A 27,865-nucleotide genomic window follows, 5' to 3' on the forward strand; every position below is an offset into this window, starting at 1 on the left:
ATATACTGTGATGCTTAAATTATCCCATAACATGCCCGTGGGAGTACATTCAAGTGGACCTGCTCTTCATTTGTTATCTGTCTAGAATTCTGGATTATCTGACCACCCCTGGGAAGAAAGCCAAAAGCAAATGCCTCTTGTCAGTGATACTTTGTGTCCTCTGCCTATCAATGTCAGGTCTCTTCTATGAGAAGAACAGCAGGACTGCAGAGAGAACACGCAGAATGTTGACAAGAAGCTGACATGAGCCCTTGTTTCCAGTATGTGAGTCATCATTGCCACCAATGTGAGTGTGTGTGTGTGTGTGTGTGTGTGTGTGTGTGTGTGTGTGTGTGATGTGTACATGGCTGTGTATAAAGGGTCTGTGAAATGAACAAAGAAGAGGAAGATGTCACTGCACATCTTTGACTTGACTGGATGCAGACAGACTACTCCATCCTTATATTCAGTACAGTAGAGTGACAAGATCATGTGGGACTCACCAGGTGAGTCATTTCCTTTTCTCTTCCCATCTGTGTGACCAGCAGCTGGTCTGTGATGCCTTGTAGGAACACATCCTGTTGAGCAGGTCGCAGCAAAGAGCAGCACACTGTAAAACAATGGCATTCATAGACTCCCCAGATGACTGAACCCTGTAGGGGTCCCTTTAAATGACCAGGACTGAAATGGAAGCAATCCCCATCAGACCATTTCCCCGAATGGGCCATGCATGACTGCATCACATTTGGAGGGATTGCTTATTAAGATGGTAGAAATCTGAATCCACAACAGACACTGAATCATGCTTATTAAAATGGTAGATATCTGGGTCCACAGCAGACACTGAATCAATACCTGTGATGTGGGGGGTGGCATAGCCACTTCTTTCTGATGGCTGTCCATGTTAAAACGTATTGCTAGTGTGTTTGATATTCTGTCTTCCAGGATATGAAGTCACAGACTGCTTAAGTCCATACCATGTTCTCTTGTTACTGCCTTAAATACCAGTGTGTTGCATGGCATATCAAATAGACAAATCAATTCCTTCGTGTACGTTTATCCAGATATTCACATAGTGGCCTCTTTAGTGAACACCTTGTTCCTGCACTGTGAAGACTAGCACGGGTCCTTGTATATCGTGTTAGATAGGCAAACTGTCAGTAAGCAGAAGAAATCAGTAATCACAGCAATTCCGTGTATTATTGGCGCTTTAAAGATCATAAAGGGGACAGGAAACAGTTGTGATGGGGATTGTCGTATGTGATGTTACCCCCAAAGGTTTCAGAAGTTAGCATGTGATCTGAGTCCTGAATGGCAAATAGAAGCAAGACCGTGCACAAACCAAGTTGTGGGCGTGCTTGCTTCCATGGAGAACAGTGGATCTAAGAGCAGAGAACAAGGCTAGTTGCCAGAACCTTGAAGACAACGTGGACACTGCTTGGGGATAGGACAGAAAGGAAAATGTTGTCATTGTCAGCTGTGTATGACATTTGGATTATATGATCTGTGTGGAAGGTGAGTTATGGAATTGTCATGATATGTTTCCTTTTGGTAGAAGGTGACTTGGCACTGAACAGAGAAAGGCCTGGGGAGGGCGGAATGAGGGAGTGTGTGGAGACAGTGGAGATGGTTCCGAAGACAGGGTAGGGATGGAGGTATGAAAGAGGGATGAAGCCATGCTGCAGTGATCAGCAGGAGAGCTGCCCTGTGCAGCCTTGTCTGGGAGAGGGCAGATAGCACCTGGATGCGCTGTGCATTTTCCTTGTGGAGACATTGCTCTAACATCTCTGGATTTGTCTGACCACATGGAGACACGGTGCTTCCATTTACTGACATCAGTTATTCCACGTGTATTGACACAGGATAGTTTGAATACCCAATATAGTCATTGTAAAACTTAACAATTTGATAACGAGTTGCTGATGAATAATTTTCAGATGTAAAGTTTTCTAAGTATAGCTAACTGTAGCATAATTTCCAACAGAATAAGAATCTAACATTTGTCTCTTAAAAAGTGAACCCAAAATTCAGTGTATTTTTGAAAATGGCTGTTCTACAGCATGTACTGCTCTTGGCAGGTTTACAGATGAAGGAAGTGAGTAGGTTTTAGGCAGAGTTGAAGTGAAATCAGTCTCTAAATTCTGCAGCAACTGTTTGTCCCTATTTCTCCAGAAGAAGACTACCTTTAGAAATGCTTATTTTTGACAGCTGGGCATGGAGCAAACATTCACAAGACAGAGGCAGTTGGATGTCTGAGTTCAAGGCCAGCCTGTAATTCCAATTGCATATATCAACATTAGTCTGTCACATATGCAGGAACTTGTGACTGGTATTTAAAGCAGGTATTATCACTAAAGACCCCCAACTTAGCACATGAGCAGTGTCTGCAGAGGGTTTCACTCTGTTTTCTCCTCACAGAAATTCCCAGCCTTTGTTTGGAAAATGGGTCCAGGACATCCTGGCTCAGGGAACCAAAGTTGCTGGGGCTAGGAAGGTCCCACATCTCTCTGACTCTAGAAAAGTGGTTCAACCAGTGACTTGACCCCTTCAGCAAACGTCTATCTCCAAAACTATTTCCATTGTGATTCTTACCTGTAACAACTTTACAGCGATGATGAAGCAACAGAAATAATTTTCTGGTTGGGATCACCACGCATGAGGGACTGTATTAAGAGTCACGTCACAGCATAGGAAGGCTGAGAACCATTGCTGTACAGACATCCAAACGCAGAATCCGGCTTCTCAGATATCTCTGGGATCCCTTCATCATTGTCCCCATACTCCTAGGGAGGCACAGCCCCACATCAGGACACATACACTCACATCTCCGTGCAAGGGAAATCCTGTTCTTCTTTCTCCGTCATTTCTATTTCCACACACTATGCTATATTTCCAAATTTTCTTTTTTTATGTCTTCAGCACTGAGCTTAAGGATGTGTCTGATTCTTTGACCAACCTTTTTCCTGTTTTGTGATTCTTCTGCAGGGTCTGGGTCGTTGGCTGTGCACACACATCCACAGACAGTACAACAACAGCCTCTAGTCCCTTGTTGCTGACCTTTGGGAAGCTGGGCATGTAAGGTAGGTTTGCTGGCAGGAGACTTTCTCTCAGGAACAGGATGTCCTTGTCAGAGGCTGGACTCGAGGATGCTACAGCACTTAGATCTGCCCAGCATCTGACGGCCCGGTCCCAAGCTCTTCACAAATGTGGTGGGAGCACATTTGGGGATTTTTAAAAGTGGTCCCTAGACACTGCTATTGCTCCCCTGGCTGTGCACACATTCCCAGCTATATTCTTGATTTCTCTGGTAGCTGTTCAATGAGAATGCTATACCATGAAAAGAAATCACTGGTGAATTTAAAAAGCCACAGTATGGGGACTGGCGACATAGCTCTCGTGGCAGAATGATTGCCTAGAATGGAAATTGCTCTGTGTTCTTTGACCCTCTGGGCATGTTCACCCTCACCTGTAATACCAGCACTCAAGGCGTAGAGGGAGGAGGAAAGAGACAAGAGAGTCATTACTGTTTATGAGAGTATGGCTCCCTGCCCCCATGGCAGATAGCTCACAACTGCCTTTAACTCTAGCCCCATCAGGAGTCAATGCCTCTGCCAATCATGTGCATACCACAGACAGACAGACAGACATAATTAAAAGTATAACTAAAATCTAAACAAGAAAAAAAAAAGAAGCATCAACTCCAGGTCATTGACCAAGGGGAAAACACAGTGGAATTTAAAATATGAACATTATAAATGGTAACGGAATCTAACAGTCTACAGTCTGGCAGGGGAGATGACTCAGTGGTTCAGAGTGCATTCTATTGTTGCTGAGGATCCAAGGTAGTTTCCAGCATCCATTTCCAACATCCTTGAAGGACCATACCTCAGCTCCAGGAAGGTATGACCTCTCCTGACCTTTGGAGGCATAGGAATTCATGTGTACATACACATAGGAATATACACAACGTAATTATTATTAAGTTATGTACATTTTAAAATTATGTACAAATTAAAATAATTGTTATGAAACAATGAAGAAAAATGGTCAAATGCCAGGCAATAATGAGAACAGTTTTCATCAGCGTTAGGTGGCAAATGCGTGCACTTCCAGCTATTTGAACACTGGGGTTACACGATCATTACTGCTAAGAAGTTTCAGAACAGCCTTAATAGCACAGTGAGGCCCTTCCTCAAAATGATAACCAAACAAAAACCAGAAATATCTCAGAAAATGTGAAATTTCTTAGATAAACAATCTTAGAGTACATGGTTTTTCAAGAGATGTGGATCATTATAAAATAAATTTTTGCAGGGAAATCAATGATAAAATTATTTATTTCGTGGGAATTCAACAATATACATGTAGAAATGGAATGAAAATGTTACTGGGCCGAGAAGAAAACAGTAGCATTAAGAATGTGTTTACATTAAAATGAATACTTGAGCTGGGGCAGTGTGGTAAGCTGGGAGGACCAGCAGCACTCTGAAGGCTGAGGGAGGAAGGGGAAGAGTCCCAGGCTGGGCTGGGCTGCTCTGAGACTCTGCACTAAACACACAAAATAGTTAGCAGGACTATTATCATTCCATTCACTGTGGGAAAGTTTCAGCTTAGTTCTGTCATGGGAAACCATCCTCTTTTCACTGGATGTTAGGCAGAGCCCTGTGTGTCCCTGGCAGACACATTAAAGATTACCATCCCCTAAATGGGGAAGTGACTTCCTCACCAACACATACAGCAAGGCGCACAGAAAATGGCGGCTGGGACTCTACTCAGATAGCTCACTCTCTGGAGATTTCCCTGCAGACAGCCCTGTGCCTTAGGGGTAGGAATAAGCCCAGCGACAGACACAGATTTCCTTATGGTAGTACATGTGCTTTCCTGTGGTGTTTGAAATTTCGTATCCAGGAAGGAAAGTACTTTAAAGTGTAAACTGAGAAAATTGCTTGTGCTCGGGTGGTAAAAGTGGGGCTGGGGAGACAGCTAAATCAATAAATTGCTGGCCTTGTGGGCATGAGGCCCTGAGTGTCATTCACAGAGAGCATCATCAAGAAAATGAAGTTAAACTACAGCAGGAAAAGTAGTAGGTGTGGTGGGACATGCTTGTGTGTGAAGGTGGAGGCAAGCCTATCCCTGGAGTGTGCTGCCCAGCCAACCCAGCCTGCCTTGCGTGTTCCAGGCCAGTGAGAAACCTTGTCTAAGAAAAACTTCAGGGGGATGGCGCCTGAGGTACAACACCGGAGGCTGCCTTCTGTCCCCTGACCACATGCATGTATGCATACAATTGCAGAAGCACACACATATGCACACGGGCACACAACGACACACTGGATAAACGATGTTTATACCTTCTGTACTTTAGAAGTAGTCATTGTGTTCCGTTTCTGGGCAATGAAGTAGAAGGACAAATGGAATCTACTCTCATGCTCTGTGCATGCCTGTGTGCATATGTGTGTGTGTGTTTGCACACAGAGCTCCACCATCTCTATCTAATGAGGCTGCTTTATGTTAGCCTTAGACTGGGATTGGTCTCCAATCTTGGGTTTACATTTGATATACCTAAGATGTCAAGGTTTATGTACCAGGAAAATATACTGAAGTGAAAAAACACTGCTTTATCTCCAGAGGTAAGGTCCCTTCAAGTCCAGGTCACAGCCAATGTTCCCTCCCACCCAAACATAGACGCCACTGGGCCCAAGACTCTCACTGATGTAGTCCCCATTATGGCCAGGAGGTGGCATTCAAACTACATGCCTACATTTATTTTTTTTAAAGGGGCTGATGTTTTATGGAATAGCAATGCGTTTTCAGTGTGTTTGGAAACTTGATACAATACTAGAGCAGTTCCATTTATGGATTGCAGCAACTGTAGTGCTCCACAACTCACTTCATCCTCCCTGAGTGTAAAGTGGGCAGTGCACACGGGATACAGAGTGGTGCTCTGTAGAGAATATGAATGTGGTGGTCACCTTGAATCCCCTGACACTGGAATGGATGGATTTCCTAGACTTTCCATCTCCTCTCCAGGAGGCTGTGGTACAGTCCCCAGATCTCTGCCTCCCAGGCAAGTTGTATCCTGGTCAGTCACTGCAATTGTGTTGCACCATGCCTGCTGGGGACTTCCAAGAGCAACCTGGTGTTTGTGGTGTGGTTGCCATGTACTTTTCCATGAATATGGTCTGCATATGGTTTAGATGTAATATGTATTCACCGTTACGATTTAGACCAAGCTTGGGGTCCCTTCTCTGTTGCACGAAGGTTTCCAAAGTATTTCCTTTACCTCACCCTCATTTTGGAGCCACTAACTAGATACTGAAAGAGAAATTATCCCCTGAGCCCTACAAGAAGAGATAACACAGAAGAAAAGAGGCAGGAACCCCAAGTCCCTTGACAGCCACAGGACATTGACTGAGCTACTGTTCTATTGCTGGGAAGAGGCGCTGTACTGAAGAGAATTTACAGAACAAAGCATTAAATGGGGAGCTTACTTTCAGTGTCAGAGGGTTAGTCCAGTACCATCACTGTGGGCAGCATGGCAGCAGGCAGCCTGGCAGGGCACTGTAGCAGAAACTGAGAGTTTACATCCTGATCACAGGCAGGAGGCAGAGGGCTTTTGAGTCATCAGAACTCACACCCAGTGACAAACCTCGTCCAATAGGGCCACACATCCTAATCTTTCTTAAACCATCCACCATTGGGATTGAAACATTCACCAAAAGAGGCGTATGGAGATCATCCTCATTCAAACTACCACCGTCCTATAAGGGATTTCCTCTGCCCCATCAAGCTGCAGAGGGAGAATTGTGGTTGGCTGAGTACTCATAAGTGCATAGACTAGAATCGGTTCCAAGATGTCAGTCATTAATAGAAGAGACTACTGTGTGACATTTGGGGAGAGCAGGAGGCCATTCAAGTTACTTGTCTGAAATAATGTGCTCTTCAGAAGACAGTAGTCCCCTTTTGGTTCTCTTCATGGATACTGAAACTGTATACTGAAACTGTAAAGGCCTTGAGCACACAGGAATTATACAAGATTTAGTGAACGTACACACACACACACACACACAAACATACATACACACACACACTTTCATCAGCCATGTCGTCAATTTATTTCTGTGAATTAGTAGTTTATGGTGGGCCAGGCATCATCATTCTAACCCCACATCTACATGTCTCACACAATTCCTTTTTCCCTTCTTTGATCTGCTCAAGTGGATTCCCATGGAAACCATTCAAAGAGACTGCCTTAAACTGTCTGGTCCACAAAGAAAAACAAATGCTGCCTTGGAAACCAAGGAAAATTTGGCCCATCCTTCCCATAGTGATAGCTATAAGGCCCCACCCTGCTCCTGGCTATATCTCCCTTACAGAGGGGAGGGAGGATAAACCTTGTGTGGTGTCTGTCTTGGAAGTTATCCTGGGTGCGGAATAGATTTTTTTCTGATTCTGCTTTCCATGTGATAGTGCAGTTAACATGTCTCCATACTTAACCAAGTATGGATGATCTATAAGAAAGCAATTTGTTTAAGGAGGACATTGAGGTTACACCAAGCACGTGACTTCCCTTTCCCACATTGTGGAACTAGAACCAGAGCTACAGGACACAGAGAGGAAGAGGAACCACGTCTTCAAAGACAAAGACAGGCAGAGGGTCTAGTCTGAGCATGTAACTCTCCTGATTTCAGGAAATGCTCACCACAGGTTTCTCACATAGCAGTCACCTCCTCTCAGCTCTCCCCGTGGGTAGTCTGAGAGCAAAAAGACACTCTTCTCCATTGCTGGAGAGAATGCAACTGTTCTCCAAGCCTATGGATGGATCTTATGCTAGTGAAAACCTCAAGCGTGCATTCTGGGGACCAGGGATCTTTCTTCTAAGGATCCATCCCAAAGAACACAGAAGGGGACACAAAGACTGTCAGAGCAACACTGTAGAACTCCAAGAGGAGAACTATGAAAATCGTCTGTGGGAAGGAAAGAGGGACAGCATGATCTCAGGTGTATCTAGGACTGCTTTCCTCTGCTTCCTGACAGTTTACCCATATAACACAATACTCCAAGATCCGTGGTAATCTCAGTGCAGAAACACGGTGCCCACAAAAGTGGCCAGTATGTGAATAGCTGGATAAACATATCTAAAGAATTGATTTGCCTATTTGATATGCCATATAAGACACCGATATTTAAGGCAGTAACAAGAGGACATGGTATGGAATTAAACAGTCTGTGACTCCATATCCTGGAAGACAGAATATCAAACACACTAGCAACACGTTTTAACATGGACAGCCATCAGAAAGAAGTGGCTATGCCACAGCCCACTTCCCAGGGTTTGATTCAGTGTCTGTTGTGGACCCAGATATCTACCATTTTAATAAGTACTCCCTGCAAATGTGATGCAGTTATGCATGGCCCATTCAGGGAAATGGTCTGATGGGGATGGCTTCCATTTCAGTCCTGGTCATTTAAAGGGACCCCTACAGGGTTCAGTCATCTGGGGAGTCTATGAATGCCATTGTTCCAAAGAGTGCTGCTCTTTGCTGCTACCTGCTCAACAAGATGTGTTCCTACAAGGCATCACAGATCCGCTGCTGGTCACATGAATGGGAAGAGAAAAGGAAATGACTGACCTGGTGAGTCCCACATGATCTTGTCACTCTTGCTCAGGTAACAGGCTGACAAGACCACACCACACTTGGTTCTTCTCCAGGAGTTGGTTCTGCATGGAGAGTTCACTGTTTTCTCCCCTGTTCTACTAGAAGCCAGAGAAGGAGGAGAGAAATCTCATGGGGAGGGGAAGAAGGCGATGAGAACGCTCATGCACTCTACTGTACTGAATATAGGGATGGAGTAGTCTGTCTGCATCCAGTCAAGTCAAAGATGTGCAGTGACATCTTCCTCTTCTTTGTTCATCTCACAGACCCTTCCTATACACACCCATGTACACATCACACACACACACAAACACACACACACACACACACACACACACACACACACACTGGTGGCACTGATGACTCACATACTGGAAACAAGGGCTCATGTCAGCTTCTTGTCAACATTCTGCGTGTTCTCTCTGCAGTCCTGCTGTTCTTCTCATAGAAGAAACCAGACATTGATAGACAGAGGACACAAAGTGTCACTGACAATTAGCATTTGCTGGTGACAGTCTTCCAGGGATGGTCAGATAATCCAGAGTTCTAGGCAGATAACAAGTGAAGAGCAGGTCCACCTGAATGTGTGTCCTCCCATGGGCACATTATGGGATAATTTAAGCATCACAATATATAATGATGATCTATTGAGAGCTCACCAAGACCAGCTGGACTGTGACTGAAAAAGCATGGGATAAAACTGGACTCTCTGAACATGGCGAACTATGAGGGCTGATGAGACGCAAAGGACAATGGCACGGGGGTTTGATCCTAAGTAATGTGATGGCTTTGTGGGAGCCCAGCCAGTTTGGATGTTCACCTTCCTAGATATGGACGGAGGTGGGAGGTCCTAGGTCTTACCACAGGGCAGAAAACCCTGACTGCTCTTTGGACTGGAGAGGGAGGGGGAAAGGAGTGGGGAGAGGGGGAGAAGGGGGGCAGGAGGGGGCGTAAGGGGGGAGGAGGGGGAGGGAAATGGGAGGCTGGGAGGAGGTGGAAACTTGTTTTTTTTTCTCTTTTTCTCAATAAAAAAAAAAAGAAACAGAACTCTGTGAGTTCAAGGCCATCCTGGGCTACATAAGATTGATCCAGTTTAAAAAATAAACAAAGTCAGGTAGTGGTGACTCACATCTTTCAGCAAAGTTCTTTGGTGTCACACACCTTTAATCCCAGCATTAGGGCGATGGAGACTGAAAGGGATATGGCTGGGCCAAGAGAGGACTATAAGGTGGGAGGAGATAGGAGATTCAGGCAGTCAGTCTGAGGTCTTGTAGAGACAGGATGCTCCATTTGGTCTGAGGATTTTGTCGAGGAAAGAACTAGTGTCTGGCTGCTCTGCTGTTCTGATCTTATAGCTCCAAATACTTAATATCTGACTCCCGATTTTATTATTAAGACCAATTAGAACTCACGCTACAATCACCTTCATGCGATGGAATATGCATGTGTCTGTTCTCCTTAAACAGATCTGTAGATCCAGTGCAATACCAAGAGAACTCTCAACAGACTTTTCATAAACTAATGGGCTTATCCTGGAACTCATAGGAATATGAAGAACCGCAGCTTGAAAACAACCTTGAAAAGGGACAACCTTGGAGGATGAACACCTGACTTCCCAAACTCCTTATAAACATAGAGAAATGAAGACAGCGTGCCTGATTGGAAATGACAATAAGACAGAAAAGAATATGAAGGGGACAGAAGAGTCACACATGTGTGAGGGGACACCTTTAGCAAAGACACAAAGACACTTCAGTGAAGCAGGCATATGCTCTTCACCGAGTGTTTCTGGGACTCCCTGTGGTGTTTGGGAGGAACAGCCCAGTACAGTGACCAGCAGCCTGAGGATCACCCTGTCCCATTAATAACCTTGACCCTGGTGAAGGTGGATCTATGACTAAGCTGCATAAAAGAATTTCAGGAAAAGCCAGAATACAGCAAAGGTTGTGGGATTATTAATGTTTTGGACAGAAGCTCACATAGAATATGGATGGCTCATGCATGAAGGCCTGAGTGAGGACTAGAGAGAGACATGAGATTGGGTGTCATTGCCAATGGTGTGTGAGGAGGGCAGGAGAGTGAGAAATGTGAAGATTTTTATGGCTCTCAAAGTTACATTGTTTAAAATTACATGTAAGAATACTTTGAGTCTTTAAATGGGTTCTGTTTTCCCATTAGGAAAAAATATACAATTGGTTATTCAAAAGTCAAAAATGAAAAAATAATCTTTTGAAATGTTCTTATCCCTTTTAAAATTTCTTTAAGTAAATTAAATTGTAAGGTTATTAGGTGAATTTACAAGTATTCTTGTCCTAAGTAAGCACAATTCATTAATTTATTTTTATTTGTTTAATGTTTTTCCACAGGGAATATATGCACCACATGAGTGAGTACCTACTGCCCACAGAGGGCACCAGAGTTTGAGATGTCTCGGAACTGGAGTTACAGACATTTGTGAACCATCCGGTAGGTGCTGCATATCAACCCTAGATCCTCTGGAAGACATCCAGAGAAATTAAAGAATGAACCCTATCTTCAGACTCTAGTTTATATTTTGTTATTTTAAAACTTTCTTTGAGATGTCTTAGAAAAAGCTGCATTATATCTGTAGATAATTTCGGCTCTATCAGTTGGGTTGAGGTTTCTTGAGTGTCAGTTATAAAAATATAAATTAGATCACAGGGTGAGAGACTCTTTCTCCTCTCATATCCCCTTCAATGCCCTGTCTTTCTGTCTTATTTGGGACAAGCAGACATCCCCATGCACAACTATAAATATAGACAAGTTGTTAGTCACAGGATACAAAAGTCAACCCAAAATGAACAAATGATCTACACAGGACTAGAGAGACATCTTCGAGGTTAGGAGTGCCTTTGGCTATTGCAGATGACCTGACTTTAGTTTCAGGCACCTATATGGGGGCCCAAAGTTGCCTATAAGTCCAGATCCAGAGGAACTGACAGTCTTTTCTGGTCTCGGTGGGCAACTGAACTCAAACGTACATATGGCACACACAGACATACAGGCAGACACTCAGTAAATAGTGAAAATAATCTAAAAGGTAATTGATCCAAAATACAACCTAAATATGAATCATGTAGCAGAAAACAATTGAATGAATTATAGATAAACTTCTTAGATATGACAAACCCCCTTTCATTAAATGAACAACTGAATTGTTAAGAACTCCATAAAGTGAGAATATGTCCACTCTACCAAATATATGTTAGAAACATATTTTTCTTACCTGGGAAAATGAATGTGGGAAATTGTGTATCAGATGACAGTCTTCTTGTTTCCAGAATGCATAAAACCTCAAAAAGAGTCACTGAGAAAATAGACAATTCAGGAAATTAAAGTTGGCCAGAAGGGTGAGTAGATGCTCCACTAAGAGAAACATACAGCAGCAACATCCTTAACACTTAAGGAAGAGAGACAGATGACTCTGAGGGGACTGTCGACACCCCCATAAAATACTCAGAAATAAAGACTTGTCATACAAAGACCTGGCAGGTTGTGGAGGATGAAACTCTCATACCCACTGCTGGTGGCCATGGAAAACAGGACAGAGACTTGGAAAAGTATTTCCCAATGTCTTCATATGTTAATTGTCATCTGGCCATCACATTCCCAAATATATAACCTGGAGAAAGAGGACATATTTTCTTTTAATGATTTATTTATTTCAGTTCACACCAGCTTTATATACAAGACACTGAAATTGAAAACAACCTAAACAATAGCCAACAGGTAAAAGACTCATTTCCCAAAACTGGCATGGCGCTCCCTACTGTCTGTAACTATGGTGCCAAGGGATCCAATGCCCTCTCTTGGCCTCCACAGGCACCAGAAATACATTTGCTCTTCATACCTATATGTAGGCGAGCATATACACACATGAAATAAAACTAAATTATCAAAGTTTCAGCGTAGCTATACATTGCGACACCATTTAATAGTAAGAATGAACAATGATCATGGGCAACAAAATAGATAAATTTAAACATATATTCAAGATGAATGAAGGCCAGATGTCTCTGAACTCTGGTTCTATCCTAATACATTCCAGCATATATAAATTTATCTATAATATCAGATTGTTGTATTTTCCTGCAGACAGGATAGGGCAGTGGTTGGGATTGAGAACCTAAGGAACATAGAAATGAAACTTTATGGATTGGTAAATAATAATGAAACTTATACCTACCTGAGTATAAGAAGATGTCTATTGTCATTATGGGGAAAAGTAGAAAACTAGTAATTACGTTTAATGTTCGATGACTTGGACTTCAGAGATGGCTCCATGGTTAAGAGGACTTGCTGCTCTTATAGAAGACCTGGGCTGGGTTCTCAGCACTCACTTGGTGGACCACAATGGACTGCATATCTGTTTCTAGGGGAAACAACACCCATTTCTGTCCAAAGCAGCACACCCTGATCCTGAAACCAGAGCAAAAGAAACATACACTGACCCTGAGATTAGAATCAATTCACTGGCCCTGAAACCACAGACAAAAGTTTAAACAGGCCAGTGAAAGAAACACACTTTGCCCCTGACACCAAAGCCATAGAAACACACTCTTCCACTGACCAATTCGGCAAAAAACTAACCAATCTCTCAGAGACTGTAACAACAAAGCTGCAACAACTTGGCTGGGGAAACCCTCCCCTACCAGTGCAGAGCTGTTCATTTGGGGAAAACTTTCCCTGAAGCAGGGCTGTGAGCTCCTAAGCTTATGGTGAATTGTGGTATTCCTTGCCTCCCGACTGCCAGGATCCCTTTCCATCTGAGCAGCAATGTTTACAACATATACACACAATTTTTAAAACATTGCAGTCATTGGGTGCCGGGAAGATATCCCCAGGCTGCCTGACACCGTTCTGTTCAGGCAGGTGCCACACACCCACAGGCAAGCCTGCATTGTCAAAGCCTGGGCTGGCGGGAAGACATTCACAGGTCGACCCGGTACTTCCAGGAAGCCATTATGGTGAGCAAAATGTGTGGTGGAGAAATGGGAGAGAAAGAGCAGCCGAATGGTTCATGAGCTATGAAAAGAGGGACAATGGAGGACGTGAAGGTGGTGAGGAACAAGCTGAGGTGGGTGGTCTTCTTACCACGCCAACCATCAGGACTCAAGCTGTTTTTAATTGATATGTCTGGGTATGTGTTAATGTCCATGGTCCATGCTGCCACTAAAGGGTACACAGAAGCCTGGAGTCTGGGCTGTGTCCACTGGCCTTGTTGGTGTCCTAGGGCTGTGCTCTCACTGGAGTGTCCCTGATCTGAGAGACGCATGCTGCCAACCGGGGCCTTGGTGTTGTCCATTCCCGAGCTGCTGCCAAGGGTCTTGTCTGGCTCTGTGGCCCTACAGAGGCCAGGGTCTGAGTTCATGTCCATGGCTCTTGTCAGCATTGAAGGCCATGTGGTTGTTAGAGATCTGGACTACCACCTGGGGCCATGCTGGTGTCTGAGTGTCATGATGACACTGGGGCCATGCCGATCTGTGGGGCCTGCATTGCTGCTGTTTTGTTAATATAGTTTCTGTGTGATTACTCGGGTCTGGGTGGCTGGGAAACCACAGTGAAGTCTGTTCACAAGAACGGGTGCTGATGGCATGGCCATAGGACAGCTGCTCTGCCCCTAGCCTGAGGGGGGTATCTCGAGTGGGCTGGACTAACAAGCTCAACTACATCCTAGGCCCATATTCAGGGCCTTGGGTTGGCCCATCCTAACATCTCCCCCATCATTAACTGGCTGGAACTCGTAAAGGGACAGGTCTTCTGGAATGATACCTGTATGATCTCCATTACTCATGGTGGACCCGGAATGTCTGAGGTGAGTTTTGGTGAGGGTACACTGACGATGGGTACCAGAAACCAGAGGCCACAAATGAGACAAAAGACTTATTGCAATAAATGTTTGCAACAAGAGCTGATTGGACAAAATGGTGTGGTATGTGATCACCAAGGATCCCAATGCCACTAAGATGAATGACCAGATGTGTTGTATGGGGGGGAAAGATCGAGGGGCAAAGAGGTTGGTCGTTGGCTTGGGTTCAGATTTTCGTTTGTTTTACCTTTGTTTTAGTGGCTTATTCTCTTGTTGGGTGAGGGGCATATATGCAGGTACCTCAAAACAAACAGATTTGGGTTCATGATGTGAAATTCCCAGAGGATCTATAAAGAAATTATGTTGAAATTGTAATCAACAGAATTTGTTAAAGTACATTTCTAAGTATTTGGCACCAGCCTGGTGCCCAGAGAAAAGTCTCTGTTAAAATCTAGAAAAGTTGGCCGGGCGGTGGTGGCGCACGCCTTTAATCCCAGCACTCGGGAGGCAGAGGCAGGCGGATCTCTGTGAGTTCGAGACCAGCCTGGTCTACAAGAGCTAGTTCCAGGACAGGCTCCAAAACCACAGAGAAACCCTGTCTCGAAAAACCAAAAAAAAAAAAAAAAAAAAAAAATCTAGAAAAGTTTGTGCTACAATCCCAAAGAACCTAGAAAACAATGAAGACCTTAAGAGAGACATACACAGATCTAAACTACATGAGAAGTAGAAGAAGACAAGGTCTCCTGAGTATATTTGGAGCATGGAGACCATGGGAGTGGATAAAAGGGGAGGGGAGAAGAAGGGAGGGGAGCAGAGAAAAATGTATAGCTCTATAAAATCAATAAAAGTTTTTATGTTCAAATCACATTCTTAGCAAGTCTGTCAAAGGAGTCTTTTCACATCCATCTGAGACATTCACGCTTATCACTGGTGATGGTTTAAGCAGGCATTATCACTACAGGTTCAAGAGATTTGTGGATGAGCCATTCACATCCCTTTTCACAGAGCCGGGAGTTGGGCGAGTGCAGGCACTGATGCCTATTTTATTTTCCACAAACACCCCACCTTTTCCCAGAAAATGGTTTATGGTCATTCTGAATCAGGACGGGTACATGCTTGTATATCCAGAAGCCTCCATGTCTTTCTCCCTCAGGAAGTGAAGCAGCATTTTCTGGCTTGCATCTAAGAGTTTTATCTTCCTGTGTCCATAGGGGTCAGCCCCCACCATAGGGCACTCACACTCTCAGCTCAGTCCCATTATTGGGGGCGGGGAACGTCTGCTGTCCTTGTCATGTATTCTTGTGTTCCATAAATGTCATCTTGGTTTCTATGACCACAATCTGGCACAAGCTGCATATAGAGATGCCCTGCCCATCCTCCCTTGTGCCCTAGACTTTTTCTGAGAGCAAAATGCCTTTGAAGACCTTTGGGCTCTGTGAGAATGCACCCTGAGAGAAAGCAGGTCTAAGTAAGGTTGCAGGGATGTCTCAGGGGTTAAAGTGCACTGTGCCACTGCAGAGGACCTGAGTGGCTTACAATTTTCTGTGACTCTAGATCCAGGGGAACCAGTGTCCTCTCCTGGCCACCATGGGCATGTGAATTCATGTGTACATATTTCACACACAAATACACTCCAATCTCATGACGAAAAATAAAAATAAGTTAAAACTGAATAATCAATCTAAATAGACAATATAATAAGTAGACAACCTAAATACCTTCAAGCTCAGGAACATGGATTAAAAACAAACTTCTTACCAGACCCAGAAAGACAAATGTAATATGTACTCTCTCATGAGTGACTTTTAGACATAAAGCAAAGAAAAACCAGCTTACTTTCCACAACCCCAGACAACCTAGAGAAGGAAGAGAGACATTGCCGGTCTACATAGGAAGGAGAAAAAGATAAGAATTCCTGAGAAAACTGGCCGTGTGGGGGGGGGGGGTCAAAGGAGAGGAGGAAGGGGAGAGTATAGGAAGGTAGGATAGCGGAGCGAAATGTATAGCTCAATAAAAACAATAAAAACCAAACTTCTTAGATATAACAAACCTCTTTTCATAAGTTGAGAAGCGTGTTGTTAGGACGTCCATCAAGTGTCAGATGTACACTCTTCCAAGTAATGGTTGATAAATGAAGACAATGCCCTGATGGGGAAATACAAGTTTGAAAACCATGCACAAGATCAAGGAATTCTTGTATCTAGGATACAGAGCATCTCACAGACATCATTAAGGTAAGTGCTACTTATATAATAGAACAGATGATTCTAAATGACCAAGCGTACTGATATCATAAGAAATGTAAATGTATATGAATTTATCAAGCAAAGAAAATACTCTTCAGGTTGCCTGTTAAGATAACTACTGACTTTTAAAGCACATACCCCTTAAATGTTACACTGAACACTTAGAAATGAACAAAAACATAGTAGCCAATTACAAATAAAAGGAAACCTGAGATAAAAATTCTGATATTTGAGAAATGCTTAAAAGAATATGCAATTAAGAGATATCTTTGAAACCCACAATAATTCTATGGGCTCAACTTTAGTGGCAAAATGTTACTTTTTCAAGGGAAATAGCAATCATGGGCAGGTTTTTTTTTGAGGAATGTGATGGCTAATCTTGGTTTTCAACTTGACTATATCTGAAATCAACTAAAACTCAAGCATCTGGACACTCCCGTTGGAGATTTTCTTCACTGAATTATTTGAGGTGAGAAGACCCACCCTAATCTGGGCAACATCTCTGTTGGAAGACCACATCAAATAACATGGAAGAGGAAAGCTTTTGCTTTTGTGTGCCCTCATTCTTACCAGCAAGTTCATCTACCCTGCTTCTGAGGCCTTGGCTGGAGGTGAACCTATGTTTTGGGGAGTCCAATACTGAACAAAGACTAATAGCAGGTCCCTAAGAATCCTCTAGAACTCCCATGCCAAATGATAACCTCTGAGACATCCAGTCTTGTTGACTGAACAACTACCATTTATGGCTTTTCTGTGCAGGGACAATAGCCCTTAATGGACTAGCTTGACCACATTCTATCAGTTATGTTTCTTTAGAGCAGTGATTCTCAACCTTTGAGTTTGACCCCTTTCACAGGGATCAGATAAGACCATAGATAAACAAAGATATTTACATTGTTGTCCATAAAAATAGCAAAATTACAGTTATGAGAAGCAATTAAATAACTTTGTAGTTGTAGGTCAGCACAATATGACGAACCGTATTAAAGAAAGGGTCACAACTTTGGGAAGATTGAGAACCACTGCTTTAGTGAGATCTGACTAATGCAACGGATAAGGAAAAGCTCAGGAACAATAGTAGATTGGAACACACTGCTTTCGATGCAACAATAATCATGGGAAATAATACATTGAAAAGATTTATGAAAGCTAATTTCCCTGTAGATCCTATATGTAGCTCAATGAATTTCTGAAACCTGATAGAAGACAACCTACTCACTCTCCAGATAAATATGGAAGATTCACCAAAACCAACTCCACATGAAGCTGTTAAATTTGTATACAAATGCACATATGTATTGAAATATTTCAATTTGCAGGTGACTCAATGGAAAAAGACAGGCACATGTAATCCTGCCTGCCTACTGAGTTCAATACCCAGACCCATGAGGTGAAAGGAGGGAACCAATCATCACAAACTGTCTTTGATCGGCACACATGCACCTTGGAACTGGTTCCCTGAAAGGTACACACACACACACACACACACACACACACACACACACACTTTTTAACCCCAAATAATTGGTCACCATGACAGCTGCTTAGAGATCTATAGTACTAAGTACACCAATGTGTGTGTGTGTGTGTGTGTGTGTGTGTGTGTGTGTGTTTGTGTGCGTGTGAGCACACATTTGTGTGATCACAGGTATGGAAATGTCATAGTACAAGAGAGGAGGTAAGAGAACAAATTATTTTGGAGCCAGTTCTTGTCTTCAACCTTTTGAGGCAGAGTTCTCTAGTTTCTGCCGCATACACTGTGTACTCCAGGGTCCCTGGACCACAATCTTTCAGCCAGTTCTCATGCTTATACCTCCCATCTTGCTGTAGGAATCCTGGGATTACAGATGTGAGCACCACATCTGGCTTTTACATGGGCTCTGAGATCTGAACTCAGATCATCAGGCTTGCCCTCGAAGTAAGCACTTTTCCTTACTGAGCCATCTGCAAGTCAAAAAACAAACAAACAAAGAAGCAAGAACAGAACAATTTACCCAGCCCCTTACCGTTTCAGAATTATAAATCAAAGGTGTCACTTTTCTTTTTACTTTTTCCAGACCCCAGTAAAAATCCTAAGCCTGCCTGTCCTGACACTGTGGACATCTCGTTCTTTTTGGGAAAACCATTGTCCTAAACGTGCTCCACCACCAATGCAGCTGCTTATTGAACCTTCCTGAATTCTGGAACCTTAACTCAAAGGCAATGACCTTCTCTACCCCTCTAGTCCATTTTGTTCCTCCTGACAGTCACCGAAACTTACAGCTTGCCTACATTTTGTGATTTTTCTTGGAAAGAAATAAGATTATTCTTTACCTTCAGAGAGAAACCCAAATTGTCCACTATGTAAAATAAAATAATACTTAATCATCAGTTTAGAAATGAAGGGGTTAGAAAAATAAACTGCAAGATAAGTGTGGTACGGAGTGACCAAAATCTCTGCACTAAAGAGAAAAAGGAAGGAAGATGATGAAAAGTCCCAGTCCAGCCTGCTTTACATAGTGAGTTCCAGGCCGGCTAGAAATACATGTCAAAACAAAATCAAGCCACAGATGAATATATACATAAATGAAGGGATAAAGCGTACCCAAGTGTGCTGGATAGTTTTACATCAACTTGAAACAATCTGGAGTCCTCAGCCAGGAGCGAGCCTCACTGAGAAAATGCCTTCATAAGATCAGGCTGTAGGCAGATCCATACAGCATTTTCTTAAGAGTGACTGATGGAGGGTGGTCCTGGTTCAATAAGAAACCAGTCTGAACAAGCCCTGTGACCAATCCAGTAAGCAGCACCCCTCCATGACTTCTGTACCAGTTCCTGCCTCACGGTGCCTGCCCTACTGAAGTTCTTGTCCTGACTAACTTTACGGTGAGCAGTGCTGTGGAAGTGAAGCCAAATCAACCCTTTCCTATCCACCTTGCATTTGGTCATGGCATCTTTCACAGCAGTAGAAATCCTGGCTAACCCAAAAAGAGAAAAATATTCCAAGAATGGTGAACTCTTTGCATCCATAAATGTAGGAGAAGACCCACGTTTTCCAGAAGCTCAGTAAAACAAACCAGACTCAGTAAGGATAAAAGACCCAAGTTTTCTCTCAGATATCGAATCAAGACTTGAATTCGTTTATGAGTTGGCTGTGTGTGGTCATGCTTGCAGGTCATGAAACTAGAATTAGACTACAAGGAGAAGAACACGGGCTTAAAAGAGGATGGAAAAGAGAGGGCAGTGAAATATGTGGGCCATGAAAACAGAAGGTGCAAACTACTTGTGGATGGGAACACAAAGAGATATGCCTAAAACAGTGTTGATTAAACCAGGTAGCGTATGAACCCAAGAAATACATGAAATGATTGATATAGGCAAACTTCAGAAAATAAAAGCAAAAAAACCTTGAGATCACGTTGAAGGAATTCTGTTTTTGGTAGAAGAAAAAAGACAAAAAGAAAACCACGTAATTACAATGAGGCATGTAGTCCAAGGGATAAAGCACAATATTTGTTAAAGTGCTGAAATAGAAGCAATTTTCAAATCTGAATCTCTTGGTCTACATATATTATTCTCCAGGGTTATAGTGGAGATAAAAAGATATCATCAAAAGTAAACATAAGTGTTTCTCAATATGAGACATACTGCTAAAAAGGACTAAAGGAAGTTTACAAACAGAAGCAAATCTATAGATGTTGTGGGGTGCTGCGGGTTGCATTCCGCCACCCAGCTCCCACCACCGGCTAGCTTTACCCGAAATAACAACACACAAACTGTATTTATTTAAATCACTGCTTGGCCCATTTCTATCTAACCACTTCTAGGCTAATTCTCACATATTAATTTAGCCCATTTCTAATAATCTGTGTTGCGCCCCTAGGTGTGCTTACCAGGAAGATTCTAGCCTATGTCCATCCTGGGCCTGAGCTTCATAGCGTGTGTCTGCCCAGGAGCCAGGAGAATGGCGTCTCTCTCAGGTGTCTGCTCCCGAAAGGAGAGCTGTGGAGTCTGAGCTCACTTCTCTTCTTCCCAGCGTTATGTTCTGTTTACTCCTCCCACCTATCTTCTAACCAATAAAATGGGCCAAGGCAGTTCCTTTATTAGCCAATGACCTTCCTCCATCATTTCCCCTTTTTCTGTTTAAACAAAAAAAAGGCTTTAACTTTAACATAGCAAAATTACATATAACAAAACAGTTATCAAGTAAAAGTTACAATAATCTTTATCATAACTAAGGAAAACTATAACTATAACTAACTATTCTTAACTCCATCAAAGACTCCAGAAAGATACAATACTACCTAAGCAAACAAGAAAAAAAGCAACTTTTAAAACTCTAGAAATGACAGAGACATCTTGCTGCCTGGATAGTCACCCAAGGTTCCTCTGTACCGTTGGGGCATCCATCTTCAGCCTTCAGGCCCATGGTATTCAGCAGACATTTCCATAAAGCAGGAAAATTCAAAGTCAGTTCAGTCACTATCTGTTGTGTCCTGCAGAATGTCTCGCAGACTCTTTCATGAATCAGGAACCCCAAAAGATCATCTCACCTTAGGCAAGTTCAGTAGTCCTCTCTCTGTGGGTTCTCTGTGTCCAGTTTATGCAATAGTCCAGGCAAGAGCAGTTTCTTGCCCAAATGGCTATCAAACTCCATAAGGTGCCTCTTCGATGCCCATCTTCCTTTTAAAGTAGATTGGTGCTGCCAGGCGCAGAGTGTCTCATTGTCATAAAATGTCCTAAGTTATTAAAACATTTAAAATGCCATATTCTATAATCTTTGAAAGATATGAAGAATGCCTATCTAAAATATATCTATGTACATCTAGAAAATCTTAACTAACATGACTACAAACTTGACTATTATGATTATCAATTAACAATCTATATTTCTAATTATACATTATATTTTTAAATGAACTACACAATCACAATACCTTAATCAAGATCAAGAAATACATATACATATAACCAAATTGACCTTAAAATCCATACCAATGCAAATTATTCATACCTATATCATTTGCCCCTTTAAATGTAAAAGAACATTTATAAACAATATTTGGGAACATGGGCGCAGTTTTTTCTCTCCAAACTGCTTCCTGCTGAATGGGGGCGTCATTAATTAGGTCTTTCATGGTATAACCTGTGTGCTAGTTTCATCTCAGTTGGCAGTTGAGCGAAGCAATTTTCTGAAGATGTTCACAACAACCCTTCAGGAGGGCGTGGTCCATCATACCATATCGGGATAAATGCAATCCACAAGGTCTGATCCTCTGTGAAAACAAAAGAAGAATCTCTTTTCCAAAGTATCATATCCTTAGATCCAAATTCTAAATATCTATGTTGGATTAGTTCAGCAGCATTTATAAATAAATATCTTTTAGCAGCTGTTGCTCCTTCCTCAGCATTCAAATAATTCAAAGAGAGCATAATAGCATACAGTATCAAAATTCTCTGTGTATTTTCCATCTTTGTGCAGCTTTGTTTTAACCTCTATTTTGTTTATTTTTACTTTTAACTCTTTGCTTTTTGAGACAGGTTCTCTGTATCTTTGACCTGTAGTAACTCTGTAGACCAGGCTGTCTTTGAACTCTCAGAGATCCGCCTGTCTCTGCCTCCCAGGCATTCGGGATTAAAGGTGTACACTACTACACCTTGAACTCACAGAGATCTGTTTGTCTCTGCCTTCTAGGCACTGGGATTAAAGGCGTGTGCTACCACACACAACAACTCTCTTCCTTTTTTTGTTTTTTACTTTAAGAACTTCAACTTTTAGTCTGCATATATTTTTAACACACTTTAAACCATTTAAAAATTTTCTTTGTCTTTTAATCTCTCTTTACTGTATATCTCTCTTTTTCTGACCACATGAGTCTTTAATTTACCAAGCAATATCAGTAGGATTAAAGGTGTGGCTTTGCCCACTGGATCCAGCCCATTCCTTAGCTTTCCAGCCTCATGGCTGAGGTACTGGCTGTAGCCATGTTTACTGCCACAACTCTATGGCATTTCAAGGTCCCTGCCAGCAAGCGAACTTCAGCAGCCTGTGCTTGCAAACCGCACGAACCGCCTGCGTAAAAGAGTCAGAGTTTGCCCTGGCAGGACAGCCCAGAAAGCGGCATTTTTATTTTTATTTATTTATTTTTTTTCTTTTTTTTTTTTATTGAGAAAAGGAGAAAAAAAACAAGTTTCCACCTCCTCCCAGCCTCCCATTTCCCTCCCCCTCCTCCCACCCTATGCCCCCTCCTCCCACCCTTCTCCCCCTCCCCCCACTCCTTTCCCCCTCCCTCTCCAGTCCAAAGAGCAGTCAGAGTTTACTGCCCAGTGGAAAGTCCTAGGACCTCCCCCCTCCGTCCATATCTAGGAAGGTGAACATTTAAACTGGCTAGGCTCCCACAAAGCCATCACATTACGTAGGATCAAAACCCCGTGCCATTGTCCTTTGCATCTCATCAGCCCTCATTTTTCGCCATGTTCAGAGAGTCCAGTTTTATCCCATGCTTTTTCAGTCACAGTCCAGCTGGTCTAGGTGAGCTCCTAATAGATCAGCTCCACTGTCTCAGTGGGTGGGTGCATCCCTCGTGGTCCCGACTTCTTTGCTCATGTTCTCCCTCCTTCTGCTCCTCATTGGGACCTTGGGAGCTCAGTCCAGTGCTCCAGTGTGGGTCTCTGTCTCTATCTCCATCCATCACCAGATGAAGGTTCTATGATGATATGCAAGATATTCGTCAGTATTGCTCTAGGATAGGGTCATTTCAGGTTCCCTATCCTCAACTGCCCAAGGAACTAACTGGGGACCTCGGCTTGGGCACCTGGGGGCCCCTATAGAGTCAGGTCTCTTGCCAACCCTAAAGTGGCTCCTTTAACTAAGAATTGTGGTTCCGTGCTCCCCTGTCCAACCTTCCTTTATCCCAATCCTCCTGTTTTCCCAAGGCCCGACCTCCTTCCCTTCTAACTTTTCTCTCCCCATCTCCCCTTACCCCCATCCCACCCCACCCCCAAGATCCCAATTTTTTCCCCGGCAATTTTGTCTACTTCCCTTAGCCAAGAGGATAACTATATGTTTTTCCTTGGGTTCCCCTTCTTACTTAGCTTCTTTAGATTCACCTATTGTAGACTCCGTGACCCTTATTTATGGCTAGAAACCAATTATGAGTGAGTATATCCCATGTTCATCTTTTTGGGTCTGGGATACCTCACTCAGGATAGTGTTTTCTATTTCCATCCATTTGCATGCAAAATTAGAGAAGTCATTGTTTTTTACCGCAGCGTAGTACTCTAATGTGTAGATATTCCATACTTTCTTCATCCATTCTTCCATTGAAGGGCATCTAGGTTGTTTCCAGGTTCTGGCTATTACAAATAATACTGCTATGAACATAGTTGAACAAATGCTTTTGTCATATGATAGGGCATCTCTTGGGTATATTCCCAAGAGTGGTATTGCTGGGTCCAGGGGTAGGTTGATCCCGAATTTCCTGAGAAACCGAAACACTGACTTCCATAGTGGTTGCACAAGATTGCATTCCCCGCATTTTTAAATGGCGCAGCTTTTTTTCTGGTACGGCTGAAAACTGAAAAGCATGCGTTCAGCTTTTCGTCAACACCATTTAAGTGTTTCGTGGCAGGACCTCTTAAGAGCTGCAGGGTTTTGCAGCTGAAGCTGAGTCAGGAAGCCTCTCTTAGATGAGGCGCTTGCTTGCCTCTAGCAAGCAGAGCAGACCCGAGAACACAGCGAGTCTAGTTGCCATCAAACAAATCGTAGCACTTTACTCCAAATGCTCTATTCAAAAGCTCTGTCTCCCTCAGGAGCCAGAAAGAGATCGCAATGGCGGCACAGCCCCAGGAAGTCGCACTTTAAAATGACACAGCGTTTTTTCTGCTACTGTTGCCGAATCAGGAAATCTCTCTACAGCATGCCACCAACGAACAGCAAAAATCTGTGTTAAACTCTCTCTCCCTTATTTGTAAGCCTTCTCAGGTTTTTTAAGTGGGTTTAGTCCATCACATCGGGCGCCAATCTGTAACGGCGTAAACAAATGCAGACAGATTGTAAAAAAATATATATCTATAGCTTTAATGTAGAAATAGACTTACAGAAGCACCGTTCCCGTGGAGACCAGGAAAGCAGAAGTGATGGCTGGGAGCATGCTCGCCAAATTTATAGGCAGACATTAGCCCGAGGCGAACACGCCCCCCAAGGGGCGGACCTATCCCTACATATAGAGGAAACATAGAAATATCTGGAAGAAGGAAAAATAAAATCAATGCAGAAAATGATTAAACAAAACACAAATTTCATTTTCCTCTTAATATCTCTCAGTTCTGTGTGATGTTTTAAGCAGGAAGCATAGTGATGTGATGTGGTCCTCTATAGACATAGAGTAAATGTATTGTAGATTTTGTTCTTACAAGGGGTGATTGTGAAGGAGCTATAATTACAATAATATCAAATAGGGTTAGACTCGCAGGCAATCACAATGTTTGAGTTCCACTCTCTAGCTCTTATCAGGGAGATCTTGGATAGCTGCTGTAACATACTTACTCCAAAGTGCTTTGGTCTTTCTATCCAGCTGAGATGAGAAGGCATTTATGCACACAGGATCATGTTTAACCTCAGGATTGCTAATGAACAGAAGATGAGGTATTGTTATTATATTGAATGGATAAGGATGGGGGAAGGGATCTAACTCACCCTTTTGTCCCAATGTTCTGTCCGGTCTGGCAGACATCACAGCACACTGGGTTCTTCCATACAAACTCCTGCTTCTGGGTTGCAGATATTTCCCTTTATGTTTACACTAGAAGGTAGCAGAAGGGAAAAGAAAACTCATGAAATAGAGGAAACCAGGATGAGGAAGCACATAAATCCCAGGGGATGGAATGATGGTGCCTTGTCTGTGCAGACGACATCAATGGAAGGTACACAATGATGTTTTTCCTCCTCCCAGGTCATCTCACCACCCTGGGCATATACAGTGATAACTGTGACTGCAGACACATACTGGGAATGTGAGCTTGTGCATTTCCCATTCCCATGGCAAGAACTCCCCTTCTCTGTGTGCACTCAGGCCCCTACTTTCATGCCACAGCCTTCCATGGGCAGCACAAAGGGGGCAAGGGAAATCGGCCAACCACAAAAATACACAGGTTTTGTTTCCTCTCCATTCAGGCCCTGAAAATGATTCTTTGAGGTAGGCATCATTACTTCCTTTCCATACAGGGGCTCAGAGAGTACAATGCGTAGACCCAGGAAATTCTCCAGAGGCACCAGATGAACACAGATGCCATCTTAAAAGGATTCCTCTAGCCATACTGGGACAAAGGGAGCATGGAAATAGAGAACAGCAATAGAGGAAAACAGTTTGGGAAAATGGGTGTTGAGCCATACTGATATAAGTCAGCACATGAGTAAAGAAATATGGAGATAAGTAAGCAGTATACTACACACCAGGTCATCATTGAAGAGGACCAGGAGAATTATAACACATAGCCTATCACAGCAGTAAGTGATTAACTAACTTTCACACATATATATCCAGGGACATATTTGCACAAGCATGAGTATATACACAACACACACTAACAAATGTCAATGTAAACACACAGCTCTCACCTCGAAGGAAGAAGAGAGTTCATTCTGGAGTCAAATATATGTGAGTAAACATGAGTGAGACAGGTTTATGTTAGTACAAATTGCAAGTTACAATGTGGAAACAGTTTCATGAAGTTTTTATAATCACAGAATGAAGAAACTATAGTCTCTCCTTAAGTACATGGGTGATAATATTAAGTAGACTGTTATGGTAAAGCAGAGAAACCTCAGCTACAGGCACTAGCTGCTATGTGATGAAAAGCAGTCCTTTGACTGGTAGAAACTTAAAGCTTTGATAAGGAGACATATTCTGATATTTTAAATGTCAGGTCCAACGTCATCTGTTAGTGACAAGGTGTTAAGTAAGTCCAACACAGGGGGCCCAAGGAGTGGCTACTCATGGGCTCAAGAGAACACAAAGGAAATTGTAATTAGGCCCTGGGACTGCGACTTCCACCATCTCCATATCACTGCAGGTCTAAGAGTCAATCAACCAGGCTTTGCAGACCAGCCTCTGCCAAGGAATTCTTGTACACACACACACACACACACACACACACACACACACACACACACACACACACGACACCTCTCATTCTCACTCTCCTAGCTCCCTGGTGTTTACTGAGAGCTCAAGGGGTACAACCACGTTAAAACAGATTCATCTCTGACCACACACAGGATAGTGAGAGCTACAAAATTATGTATGTCTTTTGCGTGTGATATCTGTGACGATGGCCATGGACTTGTCTCTGGGACATTTCTCTCATTTGTTTCTGACTGTCAATAATAACCTGTAAATGCTGATAAGGAAAGGGGGAGAAACTGCATTACACATCAAATGAAGTTCCCATCACGGAATAATCCATGCTTTCAACAAAAAAGATTATATCAGACTTAAGAGTTCCATATGTCTTCCCAGGGCATATGCCTTTGAGGTTAGGTTATGCAGGGCCTCTCATTTAATAAATTATTTTCCTATGATTGTGGTCACATTGAGAAAACTACTTTGCATTCATCTGCAATTATTAATCGGCTTTTATACTTTCTTGTAATTCTCCTTCAATCCATATTTTGCTGTGTGACTGAAATATAAGTATGAAAGATTTGCATTCTCCTAATGAATTTTACACATAACATTACTGCATGTTTTAAAATTGTTTTATTCCACTTTAGTTTTAGTTCTTTCTTAAACGTTAAGATTATAACTCTAGATTTCTAATAACTCGTTCCTGGATGGTATGTGTTTACTTCTTTTTAAGTGTTCAAGTTAACATTTTAATGCCTTTGTTTCAGATATATGTCTTGAAAAAAGCAATCATTTTAGAGTCTATTTCAGTCAGCAATAAGAACATCGGTTATTTTTGGCTTTTGTTTTGTGTTTGGTAAGTTATGTCCATTTACATTTTTTACATTTATTTGTTTGCCTATTTTGTGTGTCTGGCAAGGCCATACATGATCTACAGTGTACTTGTAGAGGTCAGAGGACAACTTGCAGGAGTCATTTCTCTGCTTCCACAATGTGAGTCCTGGGGATCCAACTGAAGTCATCAGAAGCAGTACTCGGGCTTCTATTACA

The 27,865-nt window shown here is 42.7% G+C and overlaps 1 long non-coding RNA gene across 1 annotated transcript; it reads left to right on the top strand.

The window, feature by feature from the left end:
* The first annotated feature begins 232 nt into the window (after positions 1-232).
* On the top strand, positions 233-27,865 carry LOC121437021. Its single transcript, XR_005972913.1, has 3 exons — positions 233-286; positions 2,965-3,059; positions 27,735-27,865. It is a non-coding gene; the product is annotated as an uncharacterized LOC121437021 (long non-coding RNA).

Source organism: Microtus oregoni, unplaced genomic scaffold (genome assembly GCF_018167655.1).
Source record: "Microtus oregoni isolate MIOR12 unplaced genomic scaffold, Mior012 000050F_026, whole genome shotgun sequence".
Taxonomy (NCBI): Eukaryota; Metazoa; Chordata; class Mammalia; order Rodentia; family Cricetidae; genus Microtus; species Microtus oregoni.